The sequence below is a fragment of the Trichechus manatus genome, unplaced genomic scaffold, assembly GCF_000243295.1.
Source record: "Trichechus manatus latirostris isolate Lorelei unplaced genomic scaffold, TriManLat1.0 scaffold00191, whole genome shotgun sequence".
Lineage (NCBI taxonomy): Eukaryota > Metazoa > Chordata > Mammalia > Sirenia > Trichechidae > Trichechus > Trichechus manatus.
In genome coordinates, this window is record NW_004444127.1 from 1818795 (window position 1) to 1829916 (window position 11122).

Below are 11122 nucleotides of genomic sequence, written 5' to 3' on the forward strand. Positions count from 1 at the left end.
GAATCACCTGACCCTGTTCCAGTTGTCCCTCTTGGGTAGGGTCAAGGGGTGGCTTAGGAGGGCATTGGATTGGATTTGCTTGGCAGCCTGACTTCTAGGCCAGTCCTCCAGCCCGCCCACCTTCTTCCTACCAGTCTGCAATTGGCGCTGTGGGTGAAACTCTGGAGACGCTGCTGCCCTTAGGTAGTGGGAAGGGGGCCGAGTGAGCAGGCTGAGTGAGCACCTTCCTCCTTCATTCTCTGCACAAATATTGACTGAGCATCTCCCGCAGGCCAGGCCCTAGTGGGCACCGGCCCGGCGGACTGTGCGGTGACAAGACCAACGGGCTCCTGACCTCTCCCAGTAGGGTGGAGAAGAAGAGTACACAAGCAGGGCAATACCATGTTATCAGTGGTCCCTGGGCTAGAGGAGACAGCAGGGAAGCCCAGTTCTGCCACCACATGTGATCTTGGGCACAACCAGCCCCTGCCTGGGCCTTTTTCCTCATTTGGAGAATGAGGTGCTGGGGGGCTGGCTGGTCCCCTGATGCTCTGGGCTCTGAACAAACAATTATCTTCTGAGACCGGGGAAGACAGTTGGCCTCCATCTCTATTCACCTCTGACTTCTCTCTGAATCTCTGACTTCCAGCTACAGCCTCTATCTCCCTCCTGAACAAGGAAAAGGAGAGCGGTGGTTGACATGAAAACTCCATGCATCTCTGGGAAAGCCTCCTCATCCAGGCATTGAAAGGTGCAGCTGTCTCCATCTCATGCTGCAGACAGCCCAGTAGAATGGTTAGCACACGAGTTTCTGGGTCAGAGGAGCCCCAATTCAAGGTCTGCCGTGTGTTTGGGACTTTGTGTGGGGGCTGTAGACTCTTTACACCTCGGTTTCCTCATCTGAAAGATGGGACATACCAGCCCTCACCCGGGGCTACTGTAAGCATGCAATGGTAAAAATGCATGCAAAGTACTCAGCAGAGTGGCTGGCCTGCAGTAAGTGCTTAATAATTGTGCAGTGGTCATTATTGTTATTGGGTGGTTGATGTTCAGGGTGACCAGGAATGAACGCTCACTCACTCATGAGAGGAGAATGTGACCTCTGAGCTTCTCTGGGGGTTTGGGACTCAGATCATCAAGAAATTCTCTCTCCACCCAGAACCAGATGGTCTGAAGGCCCCTGCCCCAAGGCTCCACCAGACCAAATGGTCATTTATCTTGGTCACAACTGCAAACCCAATTATAACACACACACACACACACACACACACAGGCCCTGGAGCTCCACAGCCCAGACCCATCAGGATGGACTGGCTAAGATCACCTTCCAGAGTGTTTTCCTGCAGCCCCAGCCTGCCTCAACACTGCCTGCCCCCACCCACTGCAGCCAGGGCTGGTAGGACCAGTCTGCTGATCTCAAGGTGACCGGCTCTGTTCCCCCGCGTGCCCCCTGAGGAGTAGCGGGATGCCTCCAAAAGAGTGCTGACCTTCACATTTTCAGGACTTCAGGAGTGCAGGACTTCACGTTTCCAAACCTCATTTGTCCCTCCATAGAAAACCAAGCCCAAATGGCCAGGGCTGAACCATCAGAACCTTCCCTTTCACCCAGAGCTAATCCCTCCCCAAGTTTTCAGCCTGATGAGAATAGTCGGGGTTTAAAGAAAGCTTTCTCTGTCTTGCACTCTCAGATCCAGCGCCTCATTTTTCAAATTCTGGTGTATTTTGGGTGGAGAGGAGGGAAATGTACATCTGGCTGACATGAAGAGATTGGTAGGGGTCGAAATGTAAAGACGGAGTGGAATTTGGATTTTTTTTTTTTTTTTAAAGAATATTTAAACTCTAAAAATAGGCAAAAGACCTGGTCTCAGGAACATCAGGATTCTGATTCCAGTTTTCTGGAATCCCTCAAGTGACAAACATAGCACACGTGTTTCTTGAGCACCTACTGTATGCATGGCACTGTGGTAGATGCTATAGGTGAGAGGGGCGGAAACAGAAGCAAAAGCCTTGCCGTCGGGAATTTGGATACCACACAATGAAGCAGCAAAGAGTAGTCTCTGCAATGCAATCAAGTCAACACATGTAGCCTTGGAAGTCAGAGGAAGATGGTGCCTCCAAGGGTCACTCACAGACCGCTTCCCAGAGGAGGAGGGAGTTAAGTTGGGGCTTGAGGGACAGATAGGGTGAGAAAGGAAAAAGAGTAGGAGACCCTATGAGAGGAAACGGGCTGGTTGGAGCTTATCTGGTAGTACAAACAGTTAAGTGCTCAGCTATTAACCAAAAGGATGGTGGTTTAAACATACCCAGCAGCTCCGCAGGAGAAAGACCTGGCGATCTACTTCTGTGAAGTAGATTTTCCTAGAAAATCCTATGGAGCAGTTCTACTCTGTCACATGGGGTTGCTACGAGTCGACCTAACAGCAACAACAGGGAGATGAATATGAATGGCTAATGTCTGAGGCCGTACCATGTGCCAGGCATTGTGTTATTTTGTGTGGATTATTTCATTTAATTCTCAAAACGACTCAGTGAAGTTGGTGCTACCATTCCCATTTTACACATGAGAAAATTGAGAAACAAAGAGGTTAAGCAACTTGCCCAGGTCAGCAGAGCTAGCGAGCAGTGGAGTGAGGATTTGAACCCAGACAGTCAGGTTCCACATGGTTAACCATTCCTCGACGCCACGTTCTGCCAGCTTGATGCTACTGAGGGGAGGCTGCAGGGAGGAGCAGGAGGTCAGTTGCGCTAGGGAGGGAAGTGACAGGTGGTAGGGCCTTCAAAAGCCCCCAGATGGGGATTTCCTGAAATAGAGCCCCCAGACCCTCCTAGGGGACTCTAAAATGAGACATTTCCTCTTTTCCCCTCAGCATGCAGGACCCTGGGGTACAGACAGTTTGTTAAGGGATTTGGGGGCTCGAGATTCCGGCTTTTTAATATCTCTCCTGTCCACACTGTGGCGGTCTGTGCCACCCACCTCGTTATTTCAGTCCGTTCTGGGAGATTGATGGCCCAGGCTTTGATTTAAGATCTGCTGCTGCGATCCTCAATTTCCCATGTCTCACAGGGGACACTGACAAGGCAGCAAGTGCACAGAAGATGGCTCCTGGCTACTCCCAGACTTTGAGCCTAAGAGCCCACAGCACCTATAGAGAAAGTCCTGACAGGAAAAGCCTGGGCCAAGGCAGCCTCAGTTTCCGCCACAGATAAGGTGACAAGGGTGTTGCAGACGATGTCCATGCAGCAATCAAGTTGGAGAGGAGCTGAACCAACTCTCTCATTTTACAGATGGGCAAACTGAGGCCCAAAGAGGTTAAGTGACTTACCTAAGGCAAATGAGTTGAGTCTCCAGGTCTTTGAGGAACAGGTCTCTTACATACCTCTTATCCCCGGATTCTGCCCTGTTCTGGATAAAATCTTCCTCTGGGTGAATCAAGAGACCTGAATCTCTTTGTGGTTGAAATTAAAAAATATTTGCGGGCCTTACCTTGGTCCGGACACTGAGCCCTCATAAACCAAAAAAAGAAAAAGCAAACCCGTTGCCCTTGAGTTCATTCCAACTCATAGCAACCCTACAGGAAAGAGTAGAACTGCCCCATAGGGTTTCCATGGAGCGGCTGGTGGATTTGAACTGCCGACCTTTTGGTTAGCAGCCATAGCTCTTAACCACTGCACCACCAGGGTACATATATATACACTGCCTTCTCATAAAATCCCCCCAAATCCTCAGGGGTCCCTGGGCCCAGAGATTACCTCCTAGATGAGAAGACCACATCATCACCCAAATTTCAAAGTTCCTGTTCTTGCCCTTTCCTGCCCTATCAGGTCCTCCAGCTGAAGCCCCTTGGAAGGCTACCCCACTGCCATGCCTACAAGGGTTTCCATGAATCCTTCAAGGGGACGTTGTGTTGCTCCTAGACCAGCCTGTCAGCAGCAGTCACCACTGGGTATCTGTCACGTTCATCTCCTCCTGCCCTAGGACTTGCCAAAGACCAAGAGGCTACTTGAAGGAGTGTCCCCACCACACCTCACTGATTATGACCCTTGTGGGGACGCTAATGTCCAGGCCAAGGGACTGACTCCTAATACGCCCAAAGCCCCCATACCTTGGGCTGCCAGAGGCAGGGAGAGTAGCATCCTCCCAACACTGGGAGCCCTTGGTCCCCAGGGCTCCGAAGCAGAACTGCTTGCGTTCGTAGTCCCCCAAGGCCTCTCTACAAACACTTGTCCTGTTGGTGGCTGCAACCTCTAACCCCTGCTCTTAAATCCACGCTGAGGAGCCTGGGAAGAGGGCTCCTTCTCCTCCCTCTCTCCTTGGAACCATTCCCAACAGAAAGTCGCCCTCCTCCTCAGTTATAGAACAAAATCTCCCAAGTAAATCAGAGGATGCCAACAACTCCTGGTGAATGGGAGGAAACAAAAGGTTCAGAGAAACTAAGCAATTTGCTTCTGGTCAGTAGCCAAGCCAGGATTTGAAGCCCCATCTTCTAATTCCCCTGCTCAACATGCCTGCTGCCCAGGCCACCCCAGGACTCTTGGCCTTCCTGGGCCTAGTAGGTGGGATAGCAGAATGGTCTGTGTCGGAGGGGGCATCTGGTCTTCAGTCGATGGACACAGCCCCATCCCATCGCCCAGGCTCCATCTTCCTTCCTGTGGCGTCACATGGTCTGGCCAGATCTCACCAAGGTGAGTCTCATCCAAGTCTCCAAAGTGCCCAGGAGGAAGGAGTGGTCAGAGGAGGCCAGATGTCCACTTCGTCCTGAGGAAGGTGCCTGCTCAGACTGCCCTCTGAGGAAGGCGCCCAACACAGAAGCTGACCCTCCCTCACCCACTCTTCTGGCCATTGTCACACTCACCTGGGAGCCCAAGGTCCATGAAGGCCCAGGCTGGGGAAAGTCACTTGGTGCTCTCAGGAACCAATGCTTCTCCCGCCCAGTGCCGCCCAGAGCCTGCCGGCGGTGGAGGCTGAGAAATGGCCATCAGAGCCGGTGCTCATCTTGATATGGCTCCCTCCTCACGCTCCCCACCCCCACAAACCTGACAGGGGACAGACGCTGAGACACCAGCCAAAAACAGTGATGAGACAGACAGACTGACCAAAGGCAAGCAAGACCTAAGACGACAAGCTTACAGGCCCCGAGTTGATCTAAAAATATGATATAATGAATATCTCACAGGCCCTGGGGCTGGGGAGGTAGTGGGAGTTGGGGGCAGACAGCAGAACAGGATCACGGGCTGCAATTAAAATTCCCATCCTGGGTACTTCCCGGTCCTTGGCAGGACTGTTTCCACGGCAAGGGAGGCCAGCCCTGAGAGACAGGCTGCTCTGGCAGGGCCGGGCTTCCTCCCTACTCCTGCCCACAGAAGACTTGGCCACTGGGCCAGGCAGCTCAGAGCAGAGCATATGGTCCAGCTCAGAATCTGGTAAGGTTCAAGTAGAGGCCCAAGGGACAGTCCCTGCCCCTGACTCTGTGGGTCAGGTGCCCAAACTGGTAGGACTGGGGAGGAGGGACAGTCTCTGGGCCCAGAGAGTAACTCAAAGGCATGTTCTGGGGCAGTGGGAGGCCGCCCAGGGGCCTGGCCCAGGCTGTAGGGACATGGACTACCTAGAGCAGCCAAGAACTCTAGTCTGGTCTCTTAACTAAGGTAGGAAGAAACTTTATGCCCCTGGGAAGCCAGGTCCTTGTTGGATAAACTTTTCCTGCCCCTTCTAGCTCTCCCCAACCTTCTCACTTGCCTCTAGGCTAGCCCCTCCCTGTCTACCTCCTGCCCTCTCCGCTCTCTCTCCCTCATCCCACACTCCTCATTACCTCTTGCTCATAGGGGCTCACCCTCATCATGCTTGCCCCTAAAGCAGCCCCTTCCCCAGAAGGCAGGAGACTCTTCTGGCACATTTGCTGCAGGAAGGTGGTGACAGTTTGGGTAGAGCGGGCACTGCACTGGCTCTCCACTGCGGGCATCAGAGGTGGTAGGTCAGGAGGTAGACGCCAGGCTGGCTCTGGGGCCTGGTCTCTCAGGATCCTGGAGGAGCTGGGCAGGCACACCGATTTGCCTTCATGCCAGTACAAAGAAATCCTGCATCTGGGGGGTCGGCCCAGAGGGGCAACCATGAGGCCTCTCTCCTGGGGCAGTTTCCTAAGTCTGGATACCTAGGAAGGGCAGCTTGCTTCTAGGTGGTTCCCTAGAGACCGGCTCCTCCTCTAGACCCCCAGGCTGCCCACACTCATCACCCCAGGAGGGGAAGAGAAGGGATAAGTAGGTATTTGATGTCCACTTCCCTTTTCCCAGAGCCCTGGTGGCCCAGTGGTTAAGAGCTACGGCAAGCTACAGCTGCTAACCAAAAGGTCAACAGTTTGAATCCACCAGCCGCTCCTTGGAAACACTACAGGGCAGTATGGAATCGACTCGGTGACAACAGGTTTTTTTTTTTTTTTTTGGTCCCTTTTCCCACCTTGATCCCATTCCTCATCCACCCCCTACCCCAAGCCCTTGGGCTCCAAGGGGCCAGCTCAGAGTGCACCATCTGCAGACACCCTTAGCCTTGGCATTCAGGAGCTAGGAAGCAGTGTGGAGAATGGGAGATGTGCCCTGGGCTCGCTGGCCCAGCCCCAGGCTCTTTCCCTCCTCCCTCTGGGGAAGGAGCAGGAGTGTCTGCCAGGTGTGGCCTGCCTTGGTCAGAGGCCCATGGGCACCTCCCACTGGGCAGCCCAGCACTGGTCAGTGCCACACCAGCAACTCTGGGAACTCAGCCCAGGAACAATGGGACCATTCACACCAGCCTGGGCTGTGCACAATGACTTTCTTGGTCTATCTCCGTGGCTAGACGGTGTGTGAGTGAGTGTGTGAGTGTGTGTGAGAGAGAGAAAATGGAGGTAACTGGAGAGCCCAGACAGAGGCAGGAGACAGAGCAGCACTCAGGGATTTACAATAACACCGATATCGGCCCTTTGCTAGACAAGTACCGTGCACCAGGCACTATGCTAGGTACTTGTAGTATCTTCACAACAACTCTGTTAGTTCCAATAGATACTATTGTTGTTACTTGCTTTCAAGTCAGTTCCGACTCATGGTGATCCCACATGTGCAAAGTAGAACTGCGCTCCACAGGGTTCTCAAGACTGTGCCTTTTGTAAGCAGTTCATCAGGCCTCTCTTCCAAGGCGCCTCTGGGTGAGTTGGAACAACCAGCCTTTGGTTAGCAGTCAAGCGCTTAACTGTTTGCATCACCCAGGGAACCCGTTCCGATACTCCCCCATTTTAAAGATAAGGAAACTGAGGCGGAGTTATAGAAGTCAGAATATGAGTGATTTTTTGAGGGCAATATTGACTGGGAAGGGGCACAGGGGAACTTTCTGGAATGATGGAAAAGAAAAGTTCTTTATTTTTATTTGGATGATGTATACATATGCAAACGGTCACTGAGCTGTCACTGAAGACTTGTGCATTTGCTGTCTGTCCATTATATTTCAGTAAAACAATAAAAGTGATGATGCATCTTCGAATGGAATATTACACAGTCATAATAAAAGAATGAGGACACTCTGTGTACTAGTCAGATCTCCAAGATATACTGTTAAATGAACAAGAGCAATGTGCGAAGCAGTATGGGTAGTATGCAAACTCATACCTAAAACTGCTGTCTCTGTAGGTCTGCTTGTATGTGTCTAGACTATCTCTGGACAGACACACCAGAAACCATGGCTGTTTCTGGGGAGAGGAGCCACATGGCTGGAGACAAAGGCAGGAAGGAGATTGTCCACAATATGTCCTTTTCTCAACCCATGGGAGTGAATTACATATTCAAAACTCAAGTAAAATTAAAATTAAAAAAAGAGTGCCTAGCTGATTCCCAAGCCATTAGCTGCCAATTGCTTCAGGGCATTTAATTCCAAAAGCAAATGGCCTCTTCCCTCTCCACACACCCCTCTCTAATCTATCTCCCATCCTCAAACCTAGCCAGATGGCAGCTGTCCAGCTGGAGAAAGTTCATGTCTGGGCTCCATCATGGACCATCCTGGACCCGCTGTGGCCTGAGGATCAAGGGACTTGGGACCAGGGCTGGAGCCATGGGGAAGCTGCTGACCTCTCAGATCTGAGCACCCACCGCCCCTGAATGGCCCCACCCCCACGGAACACAAAAGCTTTAACAGACCCATTAAACAATGTACCCATTAAACCCGTTGCCGTCGAGTCGATTCCGACTCATAGCGACCCTATAGGACAGAGTAGAACTGCCCCATAGAGTTTCCAAGGAGCACCTGGTGGATTCAAACTGCCGACCGTTTGGTTAGCAGTTAACTCTTAACCACTATGCCACCAGGGTTTCCGACTGCCATGTAGACACAGAGTATTTGGCTTCTGGGAAAATCCCAGCTTGGTTTAGGGTCCTGGGTTCAAATCCTACCTCTACCTTTTCATGGTCAGATAACCTCAGGCAAACAGTTTCTCTTTGTACCTCAGTTTCCTACCTCAGGCAAGTAGTTTCTCTTTGTATCTCAGTTTCCTCTTCTACAAATGAGAATGGGGACACTTACCTGTCTGCCAAGAGTATTATAAAGCAAGAGCAAATGAGATTCCATAGGTGGATGAGCCTAACCGCTGAGCCTGGGGCTGAGTTGTCATTAGCTGCCTACATACAAGTCGTAGGCCCCAACTCATGGTGACCCTATGTACAACAGGATAGAACCATTGTGATCCATAGAATCTATAGGGTTTTTATTGACTCACTTTCAGAAGTAGATCACCAAGACGTTCTTCCTAACCCGGCTTAGTCTGGAAGCTCCACTGGAACCTGTTTGGCATCACGGCAACATGCAATCCTCCACTGTCAGAGGAGTGATGGCTGCACATGAGATGCACTGGCCTGGAATCGAACCCAGGTATCCTGCATGGAAGGCAAGAATACTACCACTGAACCACCACCACACCCGGGTTGGCGCATCTTATAAAGAAACACCACCGCTGAGCACCATCATCTAAGCAGAGCTTTATATAAGTTTACAAAGTGCTGCAGGGACACAGCCTTAGAAGGGGGTGGCCAGGAGAGAGGACCCACCCCTCTGGAGGAGCAGGTTTCTTCTGGATTCCTCTCTGCAAGAGGGTCATCAACAAAGTGGAGGGCGTTGCCAGGTCCAGGAGGGAAGGCAAGGTGAAGGCTGAGGAAGAGCCCCGGGCTCTGGATATCCAGGGGCTAAGAAACTGGCTTCCAGGTCTTAGGCTGAGAGGCAGGGAGGCTCAGTGGGGCAGAAAGGGCCACCTCCAAGCATCCAAAGAGTTACCATGAGGAAGAAAACCAAGACCAGGTATGGTGGGAGTTTAGGTTTTAGGGCAACATATGAACCTCCAGTGCTCACCATCACCTACTGGGCATTCCTTATTATACCAGACTCCCTGGGGGATCCCGCTCCTGGGGAGCAGGGCCTGCATGCACCCCCACTGCACAGGGTATTGGACCACTGGGGCTGGGGCAGATGTGAGCCAGTCTGGCCTGGAAGCTGGGTTACCTTGGGCAAGTCATTGGACCTCTGAGCCCCATACTTCCTGTCTGTGAGGGTCACATGAGATGTCCAAGCCTGAATATCTTTTAGACAGTTGCTAGCTCTGCTGGTGGCCAGCAGCGTCATGCCTCCCTCTTTCCAGCAACAGATCCTATACCTTGTCAGAGGCTAAATCCATGGCTGTCTGCAGTCCTCACTGGCCGACATTAAGGAGCACCTCTGTGTCAGGCCTTGGGCCCAGGTCAGGACGGGTAAGGAACAAGCAGCAGCCCCTGACCTGAACAGGCTCACATACCAATGTGGCAGTGGTGGGGACAGAGACAAAGCAGAAAATAAGTGACCAGACCACACAGGGACACATGCTGGAAGAAAGCTGGAACCGAATACCCTGGAAGGGGTTAATTCTGCCAGGAAAGGGGTTTCCCTGCAGACCTCAAGTCCCTTGGCACAGGTGTGCGCTGAGCGTCACATCAACCACTCATATCATCCTCAGAGCAGCCTGAGGAAAATCAGGAAAGTGGGACAAATGGTAGCACCTCCGTTTTACAGACGTTCACCCCAAGGCTCAGAGAGGGCAATCAGCTCAGGGCTGGAGTGAGTGCCCAGAGCCCCGGCTCTCGGGGCAGGCTGCTGTCCAGCACACCTGTAGACACCACACAGGATGCCTCCCCAGGCCACTGGCTGTATCTGGCCAGGTCCAGCCTCCTTTTGTGTGGATGAGAAACTCCCCACCTCCCAGGGTCATTCCTTGGTAGGATGAATGTGTCCCAGGTGCAAGCTGTGGACAGTCCCTTCTGTGGGGTGATAGGGTCTCCCCAGATCCTAAAAAAGCCCCACATCTCACCCAACTCACCCCCTCCTCCAATCCGTAACATAAATGCTGTCTCCAAAACGCCCCTGATATGATTCATCTCTTCATCAAGCATTGCTGAGCGCCTCCTCATTGAGCCTAAGCATCCCTGGGAAATTGAGAAGAGAATAGGAACCCTGGCAGGTGGGGGTACCCAGAGTTACTGCAGCCAGCCCATCTCCTGGGTCTTCCAGAAACATCTCTGGGGGTGAGTTATCTCTGCACTTATCCTCAGAAGTCATTCAACCAGTATTACTCAACTGCTTTTCAAGCAGGCCCGGAACACTTCTGTCCTAGAAGGGTCTCTTCACATTCATGATTAACTCCTCACCATCTAAAACAAAGACATCTTTTGAAAGGGCAAAATCTTCCAACCACAGCCTGCAGGGGCTTGAGCCAAGCTGTGGAAGCAGCAAAGAGATATTCCAGTGTGCCGAGTCGCCCCAGAGGCTCCCTGCCCTGCTCCGCAAGGGTATAGTAGCAGGGACTGTCAGACGGTAGGAGGCTCCAGACTGGACCCAGATGAGAGGGGGAGGGAGAGAGGGAGAGCCCCAGGCCCTGAGCTTAGCTCCTAGGGTGGAGGGTGACATTGGGATCCAGGGACCCAAAGGAAGAGTGTTGAAATGGGGCTTGTGGAAAGGTGTTTGGGGTGCAGACACCTGCTTCAACCCACTGAGCAGGTGGGAACCTAAGCCAATGACGACACAGTAGTAGAGAAAATACTACCTCTGCCACTCCCAACTCCTGGAGAGGAGCGCCAACAACACTCCCTCTAATCCTGGGGGTAGGTTTGGGGTGCC